Source organism: Pelodiscus sinensis, chromosome 5, assembly GCF_052426305.1.
Source record: "Pelodiscus sinensis isolate ZL-2025 chromosome 5, ASM5242630v1, whole genome shotgun sequence".
NCBI lineage: Eukaryota > Metazoa > Chordata > Testudines > Trionychidae > Pelodiscus > Pelodiscus sinensis.
This window is the reverse complement of record NC_143056.1, coordinates 71,754,515-71,776,954: the sequence shown is the minus strand read 5'-3', so window position 1 is coordinate 71,776,954 and position 22,440 is coordinate 71,754,515.

The window sequence follows — 22,440 nt, the reverse complement described above, 5'->3', positions numbered from 1 at the left end:
GCACAGATCTACACTTAAAATACTGCATAACAAGAGCACTTATTGAAGAAGCTCTAAGTCTCCACCAGAGAGCTCTTCGCTCAATTCACTTACCAGTAATGATGTCAGCAGGATTGCCAACTGTGCCATCTACAGAGGGCATTGCTCAGAGGTATGGATTTTTCACACTTCTGAGCCATATAGTTATATCAATATATGTGGGGCAGACCAGCCTTGATTTACAAATATCTTCTCTTTCCTGTTTTTTCCCCAGCTGTGCTCAGAAGAAACACCATAGTAAAACTTTCTTCTCACACTGCTGGTACTCCAAAGTGTCCAAATGGAAGTATCTCTATATAAAAAGGATTTTTCCTGCAGGATGCAGAATGACATCAGTGTGTCACTCTGCGTCCTGCGGGAAAATTTTTTGTCCCTCCACCCTCATCTGCATGGCCTCTGCCCAGCAGCCCTTCACTGTGGTGGTAGGGCTCCACTTGCATGTCCACCCACAGGCACTCTCTTCAGCACCGCCGCACACTGGGCCTGCTTCAGGTTGAGTGCCAGCAGGCACTTGCCCTGGTCCTGCACGTCCATGCTCATGGCCGATCCGGGCAAGCGATCCACTCACATCCCAAAGATCACCCAGGATCATGCCAGCTCTAGTACTCCACTCAGTGCCATGGCAGCAGGGCTCACTCCATGGCCTCCTGCCGAGTGCTGAAACACAGCCTGGCCCAGCCCAGGCACTCTGGGACAGACAACCAAGCCTACCGCTCCTTTGTTCTGGGGGAAAGGGCTGCTCAGTGCAGGGACTCCCACTTGGGCTCCTTCACCCAGCCAGGGATGGGGAGCGGGCCCCTCCAGGTGAGCATATTGGGGAGCCTCATTATAGGCACAGTGGGAAATGGGGACACAGCAAAAAGGGGAATAGAGCAGATGCACAGGAACTGGGGAACACAGGAGCCTGGGGAGAGCAGAGACACTCAAGACGGGGCTCAGAGAACTGGGCCCCACTCTGTTGAAGGAGATCTCAGGTTACCACTGCTGTTGTGCTCTCTCTCTCTATATATATATATATATAAATTTCCTGCAGGACAACAGAGTGATGTCATCATGTCACACTGCCTCCCACAGGAAAAATTTTGTCCTGCCGCACCCTCTGCCCTCAGTCATGAAGCCTCCTTCCTCATGGGCAATGTCCTTTTCCTCTCAAGCTCTCAAGTCCAGCAATGCAAGTGTCCCATTCACATGCCCAACCCTTCTCTGCACCCCACTCACAGATGCTGCCCTTAGTCAGGGCAGACCAGAATACAGAGGTGATCTGCAGAGTTCACCTCCCATCCTGAGTGTAGGGGGTAAGAGTCATCTCACCCATTTTGCTGGTAATTTGCCATCCCCCGGCTCACTGCTCTCTGGCACCACCCTGCTGGCCATTAATTGCCCCTTGCTGTCACCACTCTGCTGGCCACTCCTAATGCCTCTCTATAACTGCTCTGCTGGCTTGTGGTAGATATGGCTCTGGGACAAACTTAGTGAATTCAGCCCTTGGCCCAAAACACAGTCCAGCCACAAGAGATCCCAGCATTTACTGGAGTGAATTTACATATAAAAGGGACTCCTTATGGAGCCTTTTTTAACTCTATCATTGAAACAGTGGGGAGAAACAGGTTGAACCAGTCTTACAGCTCACACCTGGTGCTGACTCACCTCCCTCCCCAGCTCAATCTATAGGCCTCTGAAAGACCAGCCTCTGTCCATCCAAGCGTATTTACACTGACAGAGTCTCTTGTTTTAATTTAATGAAACACAGTATGACTTTCTGCATTGTGCATTCCAACAATAACTGCAAGCATTGGTGGTCATATCTTACAATTCCTGTATTTAGTTTTAACACAGTTTGTGACCCCCACAACAGCCAAATTAGTTACAACAGCTGAACATCTAGCATGCCTGAGCAACCTGCTTGAAGTGTATTTACATAACCACACCCAGGATTCCTTTCCCATTCCAGTTGTCTGTAATGGAAGCATTGATTCAGACCCTGCCTACATACACATTCAGCAGACTGCAACGTTAAAAATTGGTGTGTTACAGGAGATATTTTGTCTAAAAGCAATTGCAAGTTATGCATATTCTTAAGCCAATTTTAGTTAAGGTTTATAAGAAAAACATGGCCATTCTTCATCGAGTAGTGTCCCCGAGGGTGCTCCACTCGAGGCGCTGGGCTCGTCCCGGCGCCGCAAACTGGAGGAATTTTCACTAGCAGTAGCCCCCCTGCCGGACCGCACATGCGCGAGTGCCCCTTCGCGCCTTTCATCTGAGCGCGGTCCGGTCCTGTCAGTTTCTCTCCAACTGTCTGCAGCCGCAGACGGAGTTAGTTCAGGCTCCCTTCTCCTCTCTGAGGGGAAAGGGAAAAACCTTCCTAGTTATAGTTGTTATTTGGTTAGTGATAGGTAGTTATCTGTTACACTGTTCTAGTTGTAGTTCCCCCTTTAAAAAAAAAAAAAAAGAAAAAGAAAAGAAAAGCCGCTTTTTCTTCAGCGGTCGGTCAGGGTTTTCCTGACTGAAATTGACTAATAAGCAAAGGACTCAAGAATGCCAGGATCACCCGGCTTCAAGAAGTGCCTCCAGTGCCAGGAGGCTATTCCCATCTCGGATGGTCACTCCCGGTGTGTTAGATGTCTCGGGGACACTCATGTCTCAGCCAAATGTGGTCACTGCGAGAAGATGACAGCTCGCGCTAGAAAGGATCGGGAGCTGAGGTTGAGAGTCCTTTTGTTCAATAAGGCTCTCCAAGCTCCGGAGGTCTCCAAGCCGCACTCTGCATCTCCCGAGCAAGCCGGGCAAGCCCCCAAGATCCACGGGACGCCGAGCGCCACTGCGGACAAGCCGGGGAGCTCTGGCTATGCGCCGAGACTCCCCGCGGGCAAGGCGGGCAAGGGCCGTAGCTCTTCTGCCCCAACTGCAGCCTGCCCCAAAAGCTCCGCTCCGACACCCAAGAAGGGGTCGAGAGCGGAGTCGGTGCCGGCAACGGCTTTAACGGCCATTGCGGAGCCGGCAAGAGAAGCCCCGGCACCGGGAGTTCCGGCGCATGCGCGCCCGCAGCCTGCTGTAACGGCACCCACAGCGCCTTCCATAGGTGCCGCTCTGGGCTCCTCGGTGCCGGGCATATCGGCACCGGATGCACCTCCGCCACAGGAGTCTCTGCCAGTCCAGCCTCCCGCTTTCTCCTTTCCGGGGGATCAAGCTGCACCGAGCCTTTACTCTGCCATTCACGTGGCAGACGTTCAAGTGGCAGAGGCTTCTTTGCTGTCTGCTGTTCTGCCACAAGCACCTCCCCAGCCTGCCTGCAATGCCTCGGTGCCAACCAGAGCGCAACAAAAGACTGCAAGGGTCCGGACACCATCAATAACACCGGACAGTGTCACCTTCTCACCTGGACCTGACTCACCTACCTCCTCCCATGCTGATTACCGTCGTCGTATTCACCGTTACACGACCTCCAGGGAACCCTACTATAGGTCAACTCGTCATTCATCACCACGTCGGTCCTATCGGGACCGCTACTCGAGGTCTCCCTCACGCTACTACAGGAGATCCCTTTCACCAAGATCCCCAAGACGTACAGACTGCCATTGTCGGTATGACACAGTGAGAAGATACAGCCGTTCTCCCTGCCGCAGTCGGAGGGAGGACCGATATTATTACGAGAACTCTTCTCATTCGTCTCACCGCAGAAGGTATTCGCGATCGCGATCACCGCAATCTTCTCGGCATCAATCTCCACACGGTCTGGACGAGTCTACTCCTTATGTTGCGCCACCATCCTCGGCTGGGGATTTGGATTCGCAATATCAGGAGGATAAGCAGGACCACACTCCTCTTCAAGGACAGCAGAGCCCTGATTCCCTAGCGCAGCGTTCCTCATCCTCGCCGGATGACGCTGTGGTCCCTGCGGACTTGTCTCCTATGGAGGACCACAAGCAGTTCCAGGAGCTCTTCAAGAGAGTTGCACAATCCCAGGACGTTCAGACCGCGGACGTGCAACAGAAACAACATCGATTGCTTAAGAATCTACAACCTTCCCAAAAGTCAAAGCTCGCTTTTCCCTTTGATGAAGCTATACTGGAGATCGCCAACGACATCTGGCAGACCCCGGCCACTTCGCTACCAACTAATAAGCGGTCGGACAAGAAGTACTTCATCACTCAGAAAGATATGGAGTTTCTCTTTACACATCCTCAGCCTAACTCCCTTGTCGTGGACGCCGCGCAACAGAGAACGAGATCATCTCAGACCAAGAATCCCTCAAATGACAAGGAGGCCAAACGACTGGATATCTTGGGCAGGAAAGTATATTCCTCCTCTACTTCTGCCCTGAGGATGTGTAACTTTGCGGCACAACTAGCAAACCATGATTTTGATAACTATTCGAAACTGATCCCTCTATTCGAGCACTTGCCGGATTCCAAACATCAGATGCTCAAGGCAGTGATACAAGAGGGCTATATGGTCGCCCGAACAGCCTTGCAGATAGCCCTTGACACGGCTGACGTAGCTGCTAGATCCGCAGCTTCAGCCATAGTCATGCGTCGGGCGTTTTGGCTGCATCAGGCCACTGTCCCGAAGGAGATGCAGGCCAAGGTGGAGGATTTGCCCTTCGATCGCAAGTCGCTATTTGCTCAGTCAACAGATCAGGTCTTCCACTCGGGCAAGGATACACGTACGACTTTGAAAACGCTAGGGATGTACACCGCCCCCACAAACGTAGGAAATACATACCCTACAATAGACAAAGACCATTCTCATATGCGACGCCACGCGCCAGGCCATACGAGCAACAGAGGCCGAGACAACGGCCCCAGAAGCGTCGCCAGCAACCCAACAAGACACCTGTCCAGCAGCAGGGCCGACAGCAGGTTTGATGGGTTGATCGAGGGACTTCGGACCACACCGTTAACAGAGACTCCGGATATCACAAAAGGCGTATTCCATCATTGTCTCAGACCTTATCAGCATCGTTGGGCTGTCATATCCACCGACCGGTGGGTTCATGACATAATTACTTCAGGATATGTCATCCCCTTCACCTCTCTTCCCCCTCCCTCCCCTCCTGCCCCGTCCCTTTTCAGGGACCCCTCTCACGAGACGCTTCTACATCAAGAGGTGTCGCGCCTTCTCATATTAGGGGCAGTGGAAAGGGTGCCGACACCCTTTTTGGGGAGAGGGTTCTACTCTCGCTATTTCCTCACCCAGAAGAAATCAGGGGGTTGGAGGCCTATCCTGGACCTACGTCGGCTCAACCGTCATCTGAGAAGGCAAAAATTCAAGATGGTCACGTTATCTTCAATCATCCCGGCTCTCAACAAAGGGGATTGGTTCGCATCCCTCGATCTTCAGGACGCCTACTTGCATATAACGATACACCCGGCGCACAGAAGATTCCTTCGGTTCACAGTGGGGTCCGACCACTATCAATATCGTGTGCTGCCTTTCGGACTATCGGCAGCCCCACGGGTTTTCTCCAAGACCCTGGCGGTAGTGGCGGCCTACCTGCGACGCCTCGATATTACAATCTTTCCATACCTGGACGATTGCCTGCTAAAGGCTTCCACACTCGACGAGGCTACGAGGGCAGTGTCTATAACTACCACTTTGTTCACAGCCCTCGGGCTCATAATCAATGTCAAGAAGTCCTTCCTAACACCTACTCGCGACCTGGAGTTCATCGGCGCAAGACTCGACTCCCTAACCGCGAGGGCATACTTGCCGGTAAAGAGGTTTCAACTCATACAGGACCTGGTACAATCAATATCAATTTCCCCGAAGTCCCGAATACTTACTTGTCTGCAACTACTGGGACACATGGCAGCCACCACATATGTGGTTCCACATGCCAGACTCCATATGCGAAGTCTTCAACATTGGCTGTTCACTGTGTACACGCCCCAGGTGCGCAGTGCGAACAGGGTGGTTTCTCTGCCCAGTCAGGTGCGGTTGTAGGGATAACATATCAATGTATTAAAAATGTGATTCCCCCACACGGAAGTGACTCCCCATAATTTGTTCCCCACAACTTAAAGTGTTTAGATTTATTATTAATTCTTCTTCTTCTTATTATTATTATTATTTGTTAAGATTGTTAAATGTTTAGATTTATTATTATTATTGCCCCTTTAGAATATAATGTATTAGGTCATGTAACTTAGAACTGTTAAGAATATAATCCTATGTAGCCAGAAACAGCCCCCCTTCTGTGCTCAGGCTTGTGCAAGGGGCTGCTTGAAATAACTTTGTATTAGAACCCTATATAGAAAACTTGTAGCAGAATAAGATTTTCCCCCACTCTCTTCCCCCCACTCTGTAATTAATTGCCCTGTTGAATGAATGAGGTGTGAATGAGTAAGACTTGGGAGCCAAGCACCTCCAGACAGCTACAGGAGTTGAAGAGGGGGTGGAAGCCAGACCCAAGGTGTCAAGTGGGCTGAAGAAAGGAGAGCAGACATACTGACTGCCTTGGGGATTAGAAGCAGGCACCTTCTTTTGAAAACACCCTCTCTGCAGCACAAAGGGACCAACAGACACAGACCCAGAGTTTGAATCTGGGATATATATTTGCATATGAGAGGGATGCTATAAAAGTGAGGTGTCTTGCAGAGGACCCCGGGTTTCGTCTTGTCACCATCGGAGCATCAATCCGGATCGGCAGACGCCCGCCTCCACCCCCCCCATTCTAACTCACCTGGCCAGTGCAGTTAAGGGGAGCAACTTGTTGGTAACAACAGAAAGACGGAGTGTGCTTGTGTGTGTGTGTGTGAGTGTATGAGTGACTTATATATATATATATATATATATCATATGCATATGATAACTGTTAATTATTCTATGTGTGATCAATAAATGTGGCGTGTTGCCTTATCCCCCTGAAAAAGATCCCAAGTACTTCTTTTAAGTACAACATTTTGGTGGAGAATTGCGAAAGGGGGAAGGTACCACGAGCATTTATTGAGTAATGTAAAGATGTTGAGAAGTGTGGAAAAGTAATCATAAACCTTGAAAAGTATTAAAAAGTGATCAATCAGTAAGGTGTGCACACCCCCGGTGGTAGAAGGCCGGGTAAAGAGAGGAGGAGAAATAGCTTTCTCGTTCCTCCCCAGTCGTAGAGTGCTGGCATTAGAAAGAAGGGAGGAGAATTTAATTTCTCGCTCCAGAAAAAAGAGGTATTGGTATTGCTATTTTAGCCCCAATAGGAGGTTGGGTGTACTAAAAAATGTTTAAACGTAAGCAGTCTTTTAAGAAGGCTCCCAGAGAGGAGACAGAGAACTTGGCATTTGTAAAAGATAAACAAATCTTTTGAACCTTTTCAACAAATCTTGCCAAAATTCGGACATAGCCCTTAGTCTGATCAAGTGTTAGTTGATGTCCATACAATTTCAGACCTAGAGGATAAATTGGCACAGTATATCCTCATGTACAAACCTTCTAATGCTGCCAAAGGAGATGCAGCAGCAATTTGGCTATTATGGGAGGCATGTAATAACAGTTACCTCCACTTAGCTACCTGCAAAGAAGAAAAAAAAAATCTCTCTCTGCAGGAAAAGCTAAATCCAAAAGAAAAAGGGAAAAGAAAACACAGATTCAGTTTGGCTCCTATGAAACCTGTAAGGAGGTGTTCCTCAAATTGACTGAATATAAGAATTCAAATATGAAACTGCAAAATGTAAAAGCCTCTGCTGCAGAAGCAAAAAGTTGGAAATGTCTGTCCCTCAGTACCTAGACACCGCTAGATTCCCTTAAGGATGGGTACTGAGAGTTAAAGTAGCACTCTCAAAGTTTTCAGGGATATGCTTAAGAAAAAGGACCAGGAGGTGTGGGGTTTAGTGAACAAGGCCACCCTCCTTGCTAAACTGGTAATGGGACAAAGCCTGTGTCCATGGAAAAGGGCCATTCAGCAAAAAAACCAACAACAACAAAAAACAGGATCAGGCCCAGACAAGCAGGCAGGCAGGCAAAAGATAGATTGAAGGCCTTGTGGTAGAACTAAGAAAAAGCAGTAAGTACAGGTACTGGAAATCTAAATTCTTAAAACAATACTTACAAGAAGTAATAGCTGAAGCAAGGCCAGTTTTCATTTTAAGAAATAAGAAAGTGTTTAACAAAAACACAAAAAAGTTAACTCTACAGAGTCTGGAGGAAATTGAGCAGTTGTGAAAATGCTAAAATGTTATAGGAAAAGAATTCTTGGTTTCTTTGCAGTCATTCTGAAGGAAAAAGGGGCCCTTTTCCAAGAGTGTCTGTAAATAATCCAGGCAAATTTGACTAAAGAACTTCAAGAGGGTTCTATTGGGAACTTAACTACCCCCAAATGAATAAAAGTGAATGTAATCTTTGTACAGGTATGTAAAAATAGTGTTAGAAATATTCAGAGAATATATGCATGTATCTGTGTGTAAATATAGTGTAAATAGTAGGTAAGGTTTTTAAGATCCAGAACTCCTGTTTTGTAGGTTAGTAAACTGTTTTGTATGCTTAAAACAAATTAAAATCCTGAGGGTTCCAGGAGCCACAACAGGATGTAATTTCCTTTTCAGGTTGCTGTGTGAGAGAGCAGGACTTAAAGTAAAAACTCAAAACTGTAAATCTCTGGCAAAAGTTATTCTGTCCCTTTTTAAGACCAAGCTACAAACAGCTTTTAATCTAAAAGCAAGCCAGAAAGTATCTGTGGTGTAAATGCCCTAGCTGGCAGCACAAAAAAAAAAAAAAGTTTGCAGGTAAATAGATAGTTTGATTAGCAAACTACCTGAGATCAGAACAAAAAGGGGTCTGCATATGGAAAGATTTCAAAATAGTTTTGAACACACTGGCCTCAAAGCTAAGTTGTCTAAATAAAAGGCATGCTATCACAGAATACTTACTAACTTAGTCTGCTGTATAAGAGGAAAACTAAAGTACACCTCCTAAATTTAATAATTACACAGTGGGGTAATTCACCCACAAGAAGGGGTAAAAATCATTGAAACCTGTTTTGCCTACAAAACAAAAATATTTACCTATAGGAGTAATTGTAAGCAAAGAGACATGAAAGTATGTAAAGAGAAAGTATGTAAATAATAATGCCACCCCCAAAGGGGTAGAAGTATGTTTTTTTTGTCTTTCAGAAAATCAGGACAAGCTGGTACCAGCTAAATACCCTATAACACCATGGATGTATTGTTGCAACAAAGAATGTTTTGTGTTTGTCTCATGTCTGTCTGTCTGTCTGACTAACTAGTATACTGTGTTAAAGATAATCTGCACTAGGCAGGAAAGGTTCAATAAGCATTAAACATTTTGACTGCATTTAGAGAAACCCAGTGTGGATGGCTGTGGAGAAATCTCAGAGGGACTGAGGGTTGTTTCAGAAGAGGCAGAATCAGCCAGGGAATTGGAGCAGTCTTATGATCAGCTTGCTGGGAAGTCAGTGTGTTTGGGACAGGAGTGTTCCCAGGGGAGGCACACCCAGCCAGGCCTTTTGTCTTTGAAAGAGGGAGCTTTGCATTTAAAACAACAGGGCAATGGGGCAAGACCTATGTGGCCAAGGAAGGCTGCAGATTTTTTAACCTAAAAACCCCAAATTGTCAGCGTACATTTGGGATGGATTTGTTCCTGCTACTTATGCTAACTTTCATAACCACTGTACTGCAGTTACTAAGAATGTAACAATGTTCAATGTGCAGGATTTTGTACCAAAACCCTGGAAATGGTTAAAAAAAAATGTACACAAGAGCACATTGTATGTTCAAAAGCCTTGTAACACTGGTATTTTACTGTTAGTACTTGTAATTAGTGTTGAAGCTTCTCACCTGAGAAAGGGGAATTCCAAAATTGGTGTGTGATGTAAAAAGGGAAACTGAGGCAAACCACCAATTTTGTTTTCAGGGCTAAATGCAAAAATGCCTACACTATGTGGGATAAGAGCACATACATTCATGCACTGTTAATTGGGTTTCAAACTGTTGCCCAAGCTGCCCTGGATAAAATCACTATTTTCTCTCGCTCTGGGCAAAGTCACCGAACCTGGATAAAAAAAATATTTGTTACATTTCAATCACAAACACATATTGCCTCACAATACCTTCTCTTAAACAGATTAAATAGAAAGTGACACTACGAGTATACCGGATATTGTAGTGTCAAAAGGGGGAGTATGTAGGGATAACATATCAATGTATTAAAAATGTGATTCCCCCACATGGAAGTGACTCCCCATAATTTGTTCCCCACAACTTCAAGTGTTTAGATTTATTATTAATTCTTCTTCTTATTATTATTATTATTATTTGTTAAGATTGTTAAATGTTTAGATTTATTATTATTATTGCCCCTTTAGAATATAATGTATTAGGTCATGTAACTTAGAACTGTTAAGAATATAATCCTATGTAGCCAGAAACAGCCCCCCCTCTGTGCCCCAGGGCATGCTCAGGCTTGTGCAAGGGGCTGCTTGAAATAACTTTGTATTAGAACCCTATATAGAAAACTTGTAGCAGAATAAGATTTTCCCCCACTCTCTTCCCCCCACTCTGTAATTAATTGCCCTGTTGAATGAATGAGGTGTGAATGAGTAAGACTTGGGAGCCAAGCACCTCCAGACAGCTACAGGAGTTGAAGAGGGGGTGGAAGCCAGACCCAAGGTGTCAAGTGGGCTGAAGAAAGGAGAGCAGACATACTGACTGCCTTGGGGATTAGAAACAGGCACCTTCTTTTGAAAACACCCTCTCTGCAGCACAAAGGGACCAACGGACACAGACCCAGAGTTTGAATCTGGGATATATATTTGCATATGAGAGGGATGCTATAAAAGTGAGGTGTCTTGCAGAGGACCCCGGGTTTCGTCTTGTCACCATCGGAGCATCGATCCGGATCGGCAGAAGCCCGGCTCCACCCCTTCCCCATCTAACTCACCTGGCCTGTGCAGTTAAGGGGAGCAACTTGTTGGTAACAACAGCAAGACGGAGTGTGCTTGTGTGTGTGTGTGTGTGTGAGTGCATGAGTGACTTATCATATGCATATGATATATATATATATATAACTGTTAATTATTCTATGTGTGATCAATAAATGTGGCGTGTTGCCTTATCCCCCTGAAAAAGATCCCGAGTACTTTTAAGTACAACACGGTCTTCCCTTGCATGGTGGGACAACCCCTTCAACATGCTAACAGGGGTCCCCTTTCATGCCCAAAAACCATCTCTACAAATCACTACAGATGCCTCTCTACTCGGCTGGGGCGCCCACCTTCGGGAGCTCCGTGCGCAGGGTCTCTGGACGCCCCAGGAATCGCTACAGCATATAAATTTTCTCGAACTAAGAGCAGTCTTCAAGGCTTGCAAGCACTTTCTGTCCATCATCCGAGGACATTCCATACAGATTCTCACCGACAACATATGCACGGTGTATTATATCAACAAGCAGGGGGGGTCACGCTCCCGCTTCCTGTGTGCGGAGGCTGTGCGCCTGTGGAATTGGGCTATTCAACAAGGTATCACCATAACTGCAGCATACCTCCCTGGCAAGGACAATGTAATTGCCGATACTCTGAGCAGGCATTTCCTCTCACAGCACGAGTGGGAATTGCATCCCGAAGTGCTCCGCGACATCTTCTTGCAATGGGGTTTTCCCAAGGTGGACTTGTTCGCCACTCGACACAACAGGAAATGTCCTCAGTATTGCTCACGGGCAGGCATCGGCACAAACTCTCTCGGGGATGCCTTCCTTCTGGACTGGGATCACCACCAATTGCTGTACGCCTTTCCTCCCCTTCCACTCATTCCAAGGGTTTTGGAGAAGATAGCACTGGGCGGCGCAACAGTGATTCTGATAGCACCTTTCTGGCCCAGGCAGATTTGGTTAACACAGCTGTCGAGAATGTCAGCGGCCTATCCATGACGACTACCGCAGCTGTCCAACTTGCTATCCCAGCAACACGGCACGGTTCTTCACCCAGCCATCGACCGCATGCACCTCATAGCATGGCTCCTAGTTGGCTCCAAGCTTCGGAACTCTTATGTTCCCAAGAAGTGAGACGCGTGTTGGTTAACAGTAGACGCAGTACAACGCGTAAATCCTATCGCTATAAATGGCACCGTTTCCATTCGTGGTGTTTGACAAAGGATCTTGACCCTCACTTGTCGTCTATACAACTGATACTGGATTATGTGATGCATCTAAAGACGACGGGACTAACTATTTCTTCCCTGAGGGTGCATCTAGCGGCAATTTCAGCCTTCCGTCTTCCCGTTGACGGCTATTCAGTGTTCGCCCACCCTATCACCAAGAGATTTCTGAAGGGGTTAGGCAATTTGTATCCGGCCCACAGGATCCCACCAGAGCCTTGGGACTTACCTCTGGTATTGGACGCTCTGACTCGCACACCCTTTGAACCGCTTGCAACATGTGGTCTACCGATGCTCACAATGAAAACTGTGTTTCTACTTGCCATCACGTCGGCGCGTCGAGTAAGCGAATTAGCAGCTCTTTCCGCCGATCCGCCATATACGCAGTTCTTCAGTCATGCGGCAGTACTGCGTGTCCAACCAGCGTTTTTGCCAAAGGTCAACTCTGCTTTCCATATAAATGAGCCTATAATTCTACCGACTTTCTATCCAAAGCCTCACTCCTCATTGGAAGAAGCACGTCTACACACCCTAGATGTCAGGCGAGCACTAGCCTTTTACCTTGACAGAACTCGAGTCTTTAGAAAATCTCAACGGCTTTTCCTTTCTACAGCCGAACGCTCCAAAGGCAAACTACTTTCTGCACAGCGTATTTCCCGTTTGGTCGTTGCTTGCATCACGCAATGTTACGCCTTGCGCAACAAGTCTCTTCCGAGCGGTCTTCGTGCTCATTCCACCCGGGGCATAGCTACATCCATTGCCTATCTTCATGGAGTACCATTGCAGGACATATGCCGTGCAGCAACCTGGTCGTCCACCCTCACATTCGCTAAACACTATGCCCTTGCGAACATACTTACCTCCGATTCGAGGGTAGCTCAGGCTGTCTTGTCTACAGCCCGAAAGCGATAGGTCCGAAGCACTCAGGTCATGCTGGACCACTGCTGTGTACTCACCTCGAGTGGAGCACCCTCGGGGACACTACTCAATGAAGAAAAGAGAGTTACTCACCTGGTGCAGTAACGTCTGTTCTTCGAGATGTGTGTCCCCGTAGGTGCTCCACATCCCACCCTCCTCCCTGCTTTGGAGCCTCTATTTATGTCTTTCAGATGCTTCCGGTTGGGAGGAAACTGACAGGACCGGACCGCGCTCAGATGAAAGGCGCAAAGGGGCACTTGCGCATGCGCGGTCCGGCAGGGGGGCTACTGCTAGTGAAAATTCCTCCGGTTTGCAGCGCCGGGATGAGCCCAGCACCTCGAGTGGAGCACCCACGGGGACACATATCTCGAAGAACAGATGTTACTGCACCAGGTGAGTAACTCTCTTTTCACAGGTGGTTGGTTTGAGTACTGAGTCATTAGGTTCCTGATGTTCCACTAATGGCTCTCATTAGCACATTTAGAACAATAAATAAATCCACACTGCATATTTCTAACTTAATATACAAGAGTAATATATGCACAAAAATAGGATATAAATGTAACCCTTCTTCCAGGTAGCACCAGCAGCAACTAGGGCCCGGTTCAATATCTAGGGTTTCCTCTCCACCCATTGAACACAGAACTGACTTGAGCCTTCAGCTAGTAACCTAGGAAATTCACACACATCCCTGGGCACCTCTGAGAGGCAATGCTTCCCCACTCACAAACACTATATCTGAGTGTAGAAAAGAAACTTTTAATAAAGGGGAGGGAAGTAACCTGACATTCATTTGGGAAAACACTGCAGACTGAATTCATAAACAATAAAACATGAGTAAAAGTCCCAACCCCAGGTAGCTTGGGCAATGTCCCTTTCCTTTCAAGTTCTTAAGTTCACAATCTCAGGGTATGTCTAGACTACATGGCTCCGTTGACGGAGCCATGTAGATGAGATTTCTAGACATAGACTGTGGTAAACCTCATTCCATGAGGCATAACGGGGCAGTCGACAAGGGAAGCTTCCCTTGTCGACCGCGGAGCATCGAGACTACCACACTGTGCCGCCAAACAGCTGATCGGCACAGCTCAGCAGCCATTTTGATGTAAATGAAGAGGCAATTATTTAAATTGCTGCTTCATTTCCCTTTTTTGAGTACACTAATCTACATGGCTCCGTCGACGGAGCCATGTAGTCTAGACGCACACTCAGTGTCTCCTTCACATGCCCAACCTTTTTCTGCCCCCTCCTTGTAGTTGCTGCCCTTGGACAGAGGAGGCCGAGTTCAGAGATGAATCCATAGAGTTCACCTCCCACCCTAAGTGAGGTAAAGAGGGATCTTACTCTGCTGGTCACTCACCATCCATTTGTTCTCTGCTGCCGTTCTGCTAGTTATTCATTACACCTCTCCACCATCACCCTGCTGGCCACTCGATGTGCTGCCATGGGCAGCTGGCTGCTGGTTGCATCTCTCTGCTGCCACCCTACTGCCTGCTCATCACATTTCTCCACTTTCACCCTGCTGGCTCTTAGTAACCATCCACTGCCATCCACTTCTTAGCTGTGACTTCTGCTCAAGTGATTTCAGCTCCCAGTGATTTCAACTCTTAGAACCAGGGTAGAAGAAACACAACACCAACACCATTAACATAAGAAAAAGGCACCTAATGATGCCTGTTTAGCTCCAGGTCAAACCATTCCAGCCAGGGGAGACCCTATAGCCTCCTGACCAGAATACCCTTCTCTCACCCTTCTCTCATAGAGCTCTGAAAGTCGAGCCTCTGCTTAGCAAGATTCTTTCTGCTATGATCCCTTGCATTTGGAACATTTTAACAACAGTCCTGTTTGTCTGTATTTACACAAAATTACAAACATTCGTAGCCATATTTTAGTTATCCTTGCATTTAATACAAACATAGTTGGTGTTGGGTCACAAATTAACTTGATAACAATGAGCAAAATACCACTCCATCTGCTGAATATCTAACAAATTAAGCAAAGCAGGAGCAAACTGGATGTACATAGACACACCCAAGGTTCCTCTCCCATTCCAGCTAGCTATAACGGAAGCATTCCTTCAGATTATGCTTACACATACATATCACCTAGTTACCCAATTTATCTGCTAATTTCCATACATAGGGAAAAAGGGCTTGAGATGCATAAAGGTTTGTGATCTGCACTCCAAAATTAATTCATACTCCACCAAGGGAGGTATGTTTCAAGGCATTAGACCAGGGGTCTCCAAACTACGGCCCGGGGGCCGGATGCGGCCCGCGAGGCCCTCTCATCCGGCCCGTGGAGACCTTTTTGGATTCAAAGGCAGAAGAAGTGAGATTGTTTCAAAACCCATTTGAAGCAGATGTGGCCAGTTGCCCAGATGAACTGCAGCTGGAAGTCCTTGAGTTGCAAGCAAATGACCTCCTTAGGAACAAGTTCAAAATAGGACTGGTGGGTTTTTACCAGTTTTTGCCCAAGGAAGACTTTCCTAATGTCAAAACTTTTGCATCAAGGTACCTTTCAATCTTTGGAACAACATACCTGTGTGAACAAACATTTTCAAGAATGAAATACGTGAAGAACAATTTGAGAACAAACTTGTCCGATGATAATCTCAGGTCACTGTTGATGTTAGAGACAACAAATCTAAAGCCAGAAATGTCTGCTATTTTGGCATCCAGGAAACAATTTCACCATTCACACTAATACAGGTGTTCATGTGTAGTGTATCAATGTGTTATTAAATAATAACTGAATAAAATAATATTAAATAAATAATTAAAAACAACATCCATGTTTTGATTGTTTTTTATTTGGACCTCAAGTGTGTAGTTGGCCCCCGAACTGCTGTTTGATAGTTAATGCGGCCCTCGGGCTGAAAAGTTTGGAGACCCCTGCATTAGACCAACTGAGTCTGAACATATCACACCAACCAGTACTTGTCCTTCATATTATAGTGTGATAATGCCTTTGACACATCAGCCAATTCAGTATACGTGGCTGAGTGTGTATTAATCTTATGCTGCATAGGTTCAGCCTGAATGAGGGGAGCTCCAACAGCAAATCTTGTGACTGGTCTTTTTTTGGTGTCAGGATGACCCAACAGCATATAATGCCAGTTCCTCAGGCTACCATCCTTCAGAATTTAACTTATGTACTGCTCCTGGGATAAAAAGGCTAAGGGCCCCTTTTTAGAAACAAACATCTGAAAAAGAATATGTACTTATTGCAGCTCCTCTTTGGAGCTATGATAGGATTTTAATTAAATAATGTCTTGTCTACGTTTCCTTTACTCCTTTTGCTGTATACACTGCATGTTTCATAGGAATGCTCATTCCTTTCATAATGTAACTTTCACTATTTGCTATAACATATTAGCCATATCAATTCATATACATATAAATATATATTCTATTTTTCTTCTGCATCTCTTTCAGCTGTTGCTTTATTACTAAAGAAAAAGGGGGGGGGGGAATCCAGGGTCTCTTCCCACAATCCTGATTCTGTGCCCTTTTATTCCCTATTTTAATTAAATATAAACCGGTAAATTTAAAAAGTTAAACTTTGTAATAGCATCCAGACACCAAAACTGTTAACTAAATTAAAACTTCCCAGAGATGCTGGCTGCTGCTCAAAGTGTACATGTGTCAGCTTTGCAATCTTGAATTTGGATGGAATTTTCGTGGAATCTTTTAAAAGCCAATTAATTTAAAACACACAAAATAAGGTTTTATAAACTCTCTCTTACCAATAGAAGTTGGTCCAATAAAAGGTATTATCTCAAACTCACCCACTGTCTCTCTCCTTAGTCAAATAGTTCTCATCAGACAGTCAACTCTGCCAGTAGAGATGACTTATTAAAGGCTTCTGGGGACAAAACATAGTTGTCCCCACTCTCTCTTCTTTACATAATTTGTTTTATTACTAAGGCATGACTGCATGGGGTTGTACTTCCATTGCTGGTTTTCACTATCAAACCAAGCGTTTTTTTAAATCAGCATCCTCTAACATTTAATCACTTATATGTTTTAACACTTCATTATTTGCACTACCCTCACCTATCCAGTGCCCTCTGAGCTCTGCAGTGCTAATGTGCACAAAAGCTCCTTTTATCGGCACATACCCTTGTCTTAAATTACTGTTTTCATTGTTTAAAAGGACACTTCCCAGGACATCACTAGTTACTAAATGCCTTCTAGGAATCTTTTCCATTGAGCTTATTTCCTTCTCTACACCTTTGATTTGTTCTCTATACTTTCTGCCTTTGTCACTCAGGGTGGCAAATTTCGTTTGTAAAGCATTAGCCACCAGAAATAATGCTTAAGAACATAAGAACGGCCGTAGTGGGTCAGACCTAAGGTCCATCTAGCCCAGTATCCTGTCTACCGACAGTGGCCAGCACCAGGTGCCCCAGAGAGGGTGGACCAAAGACAATGATCAAGCGATTTGTCTCCTGCCATCCCTCTCCAGCCTCTGACAAACAGACGCCAAGGAAACCATTTTATCCCCTGGCTAATAGCCTTTTATGGAACTAACCTCCATGATTATCTAGCTTCTCTTTAAACTCTATTATAGTCCTAGCCTTCACAGCCTCCTCTGGCAAGGAGTTCCACAGGTTGACTACATGCTGTGTGAAGAAGAACTTTCCTTTATTAGTTTTAAACCTGCTACCCATTAATTTCATTTGGTGTCTTCTAGTTCTTCTATTTAGAGAACTAATAAATAACTTTTCTTTATCAGCCCTCTCCACTCATGATTTTATAGACCTCTATCATATCCCCCCCTCAGTCTCCTCTTTTCTAAACTGAAAAGTCCCAGTCAATTTAACCTCTCCTCATATGGGACCCGTTCCAAACCCCTAATCATTTTAGTTGCCCTTTTCTGAACCCTTTCCAAGGCCAAAATATCTTTTTTGAGGTGAGGAGACCACATCTGTACACAGTATTCAAGATGTGGGCGTACCATAGTTTTATACAGGGGCAGTAAGATATTCTGGGTCTTATTTTCTATCCCTTTCCTAATAATTCCTAGCATCCTATTTGCCTTTTTGACCACCGCTGCACACTGTGTGGAAGTTTTCACAGAACTGTCCACGATAACTCCAAGATCTCTTTCCTGATTTGTCGTAGCCAAATTAGCCCCCATCATACTGTACGTATAGTTGGGGTTATTTTTCCTGATGTGCATTACTTTACACTTATCCACATTAAATGTCATTTGCCATTTTGTTGCCCAATCACTCAGTTTGGTGAGATCTTCTTGGAGTCCCTCAGAGTCTGCTTCTGTCTTGACTATCCTAAATAGTTTTGTATCATCTGCAAACTTTACTACCTCACTGCTTACCCCTTTCTCCAGATCATTTATGAATAAGTTGAAAAGGATTGGTCTCAGGACTGACCCTTGGGGTACACCACTAGTTACCCCTCTCCAATCTGAAAATTTACCATTTATTCCTACCCTTTGTTTCCTGTCTTTAAACCAGTTCTCAATCCAAGAAAGGACCTTCCCTCTTATCCCATGGCCATGTAATTTACACAAGAGCCTTTGGTGAGGGACCTTGTCAAAGGCTTTCTGAAAACCTAAGTATAGTATATCTACTAGATCCCGCTTGTCCGCATGTTTGTTAACCCCTTCAAAGAACTCTAACAGATTAGTAAGACAGGATTTCCCTTTACAGAAACCATGTTGACTTTTGTCCAACAAATTATGTTCTTCTACATGCTTCACAATTTTATTCTTTACTATTGTTTCAACTAATTTGCCTGGTACTGAAGTTAGACTTACCGGTCTGTAATTGCCAGGATCGCCTCTAGAGCCCTTTTTAAATATTGGTGTCACGTTGGCTACCTTCCAGTCATTAGGTACGGAAGCCGACTTAAAGGATAGGTTACAAACCACAGATAATAGCTTAGCAATTTCCCATTTGAGTTCTTTTAGAACCTTTGGATGAATGCCATCCGGTCCCGGAGATTTGTTAACATTAAGTTTTTCTATTTGTTCCAAAACCTCCTCTAATGACACTTCAATCCGGGACAGTTCCTCAGATTCATCACCCACAAAGAACAGTGCAGATTCAGGAATCTCCCCAACGTCCTCAGCTGTGAAGACTGAAGCAAAGAAATCATTTAGTTTCTCCGCAATGGCTTTATCGTCCTTGATTGTTCCTTTTATATCTCAATCATCTAGGTGACCCACAGGTTTTTCAGCAGGCTTCCTGCTTCTAATGTACTTAAAAAACATTTTGTTATTTCTTTTTGAGTTTTGGCTAGCTGTTCCTCAAAATCTTTTTTTGCTTTTCTTATTAAATTTTTACACTTGATTTGACAGTGTTTATGTTCCTTTCTATTTATCTCACTAGTATTGGACTTCCACTTCTTAAAAGATACCTTTTTGTCCCTCACTGCTTCTTTTACATGGTGGTTAAGCCACGGTGACTCTTTTTTAGGTCTCTTGCTATGTTTTTTAATTTGGGGTATACATTTAAGTTGGGCCTCTATTATGGTGTCTTTAAAAAGTTTCCATGCAGCTTTCAGGGATGTGGCTCTAGCCACTGTGCCTTTTAATTTCTGTTTAACTAACCTCCTCATTTTTGTGTAATTCCCCTTTCTGAAATTAAATGTCAGGGTGCTGGACTGCTGAGGTGTTCTTCCCACCACACGAATGTTGAATGTTATTATATTATGGTCACTATTCCCAAGCGGTCCTGTAACGGTTATATCCTGGACCTGATCCTGCACTCCACTCAGGACTAAATTGAGAATTGCCTCTCCCCTTGTGGGTTCTTGCACCAGCTGCTCCAAGAAGCAGTCATTTAAGCCATTGAGAAATTTTATCTCCGCTTCTCTTCCTGAGGTGACATGTATCCAGTCAATATGGGGGTAATTAAAATCCCCCATTATTATAGAGTTCTTTATTTTGGTAGCCTCTCTAATCTCCCTTAGCATTTCAATGTCAGTATCGCTGTCCTGGTCAGGTGGTCGGTAATATATCCCTACTGCTAATTTCTTATTATTGGAGCATGGAATTACTATCCATAGCGATTCTATTGAACATGTTGATTCACTTAATATTTTTATTTCATTTGATTCTACATTATCTACATACATTCATAATGCTTATGAAATTGCCACTTTATTTGGCCTTTTTTTTTTATTTAGGATAAATATTTAGTTTTTCCATGCTTCTACAATGGGTCCCTTTAAAGAAATCAGTGGCATTCAACAGACCTCTGCCATGCTCTGCAAAGGATACTTTACATAGGTATCTAAAATGCCTCCTTCTATTCCCCTTATGCTATTGAATCCCTTTAGAAGAAAATTCTATGTTCAGGGGGCTCACAACAAATTGAAATGAATGTCAGGGATCCTTCTGTGGTCACCAAAAATTTTGGAATTATTAATAGTATCTGAAATTATTGGAGACGACCAGACCCTAATGTAATTAGCAATTCCTTGTTACATCCAAAGGACAAAGGATATTTTTTTAAATTGTTACAAAACATGACTAACACCCTAAAATAGAAGCTTCAGAGGATAGCTGAGTTAGTCTGTACAGGATATACTTAAAAAACAACAAAAGGTCTGGTAGCACTTTATAGACTAACAAAACATGTAGATGGTATCATGAGCTTTCGTGGGCACAACAAAGTATTCATAAGAATGTGATCAGTATACTTACAAATAGGCCAGATCTAGAGAAAACCATCTCATCCTGGCTTGCTCCAGCATGATTAGGTAGGGTGTAAAAAAACTCTGCAGCTTCATGGCCCTCTTTATATGTCTCAGCTATTTTTAGCCAAACCACAGTTTGAAGCAGTTTATCCTTGCTGCTTTCTTTCCTCCAAGGCTTTCCTTTCCCCTCCTTTTTACCAGATGAATAATGGGACAGATTGTACTTGGTTCTTTTAAAACAGTTTTTGTCTTTTTACCGCAGCTTCTCACTTTATCGGTTACTTTTTGAACCATATATCTTTCCCACATTATAAATAATAACACTTATTATGCTCATGGCATTCTTTTACTTGCTGACTGGTGCCTTTTCCATCTTAGCCACAAAATATGCCAAACTTTAGCTAACTTTAATTCTTTTAACTTCATAAGTACCAATTACAGCAAGCATTCCTAGGCATGAGTTCTTCCATTCCCTCTTTCATCTACTCTTGTGAGGTACCTTTGCTCACTTGGGCTATGTCTACACTGCACTCTTATTTTGAAATGACTCACATTATTGTGAAATAACAGAGTGTGCGTCTACACAGCAAGCCTGTTATTTCAAAATTATTTTGAAGTAACGGGCTTCTTACTCCGACTTCTATAAGGAGTAAGGGAAGTCAAAGGAAGAGTGTTCTTCCTTTGACTTTCTGCTGTGTAGACAGCACCAAAAGTCAAGTTAAGGAACTTCCACTTCAGCTACACAATTAATGTAGCTGAAGTTGCGTATCTGAACTTGACATTAGCCCGCAGTGTTAGATGTACCCACGGTGACAGCAGCAAGTCATCAGGCCCAAAGAGTATTCACCCAAAAGTTCTGAAGAAATTAAAGAATTAAGTGGGTGAACTGCTAATAAAAAACCTATATAGTTAAAATTAGCTGGCATTCCTGATTACCTGAAGGTGGACAATATTATGTCTTTATTGGAAAGCATAACAATTAAGCTTGACATTTAAAGATCAGTATCTTTACTTCAGTACTTGGCAAGTTGTCTGAAGCAATATTAAAGAAGAGCTTCTAGAGAAACACAATATAAGACCCAATTAATGCATGCTCTAACCAAGAATCACATCTCTTAAATTAGGAGAAGTCTTTGAAATTGGCAAAGAAGAATCAGTTGATATTTCTGATTTAGACTTTCAAAAAAGCTTTAATAAGGTTTCTCATAAGAAAGTGTGGTTAAGGAAACTCGATATAGGATATGAAAGAAGTTATTTAATGTACTAGAAATTGGCAGAAAAAGAAAACAAATAGGAATACGTCATCACTTTTTAATCATGGAAGAACAAATAAGAGGATGTTGCAGTGATCTATACTAAGAGCAGTGTTAACTTATTTATTAAAGACCTAAAAAAGAGGGTGAAGTGACTTGGCAAAATGTGCACGGGACACAAAATTATTTAGTCAAAGACAACAGAAGACTGAGGAACTTAAGAGGTACCTGAGGATACAGCCAACTCAGGCATACTATTGCTGATAAAACTCAGTGTAGATAAATATGATCATAGAAAGAAACAGTTTGAATTTCTAACATATTGCTGGATTGTAAAAAAAAGTCAGAAAAAGTATGTAAACATAACTGTAAATATTATGGTTTAGTAGCCAAGAAAACATTTGGGCGGTCTCTTTCAGAATCCCACCGTAATGTGGGTTTTGTTCTGTTGATCTGAGTTTGATT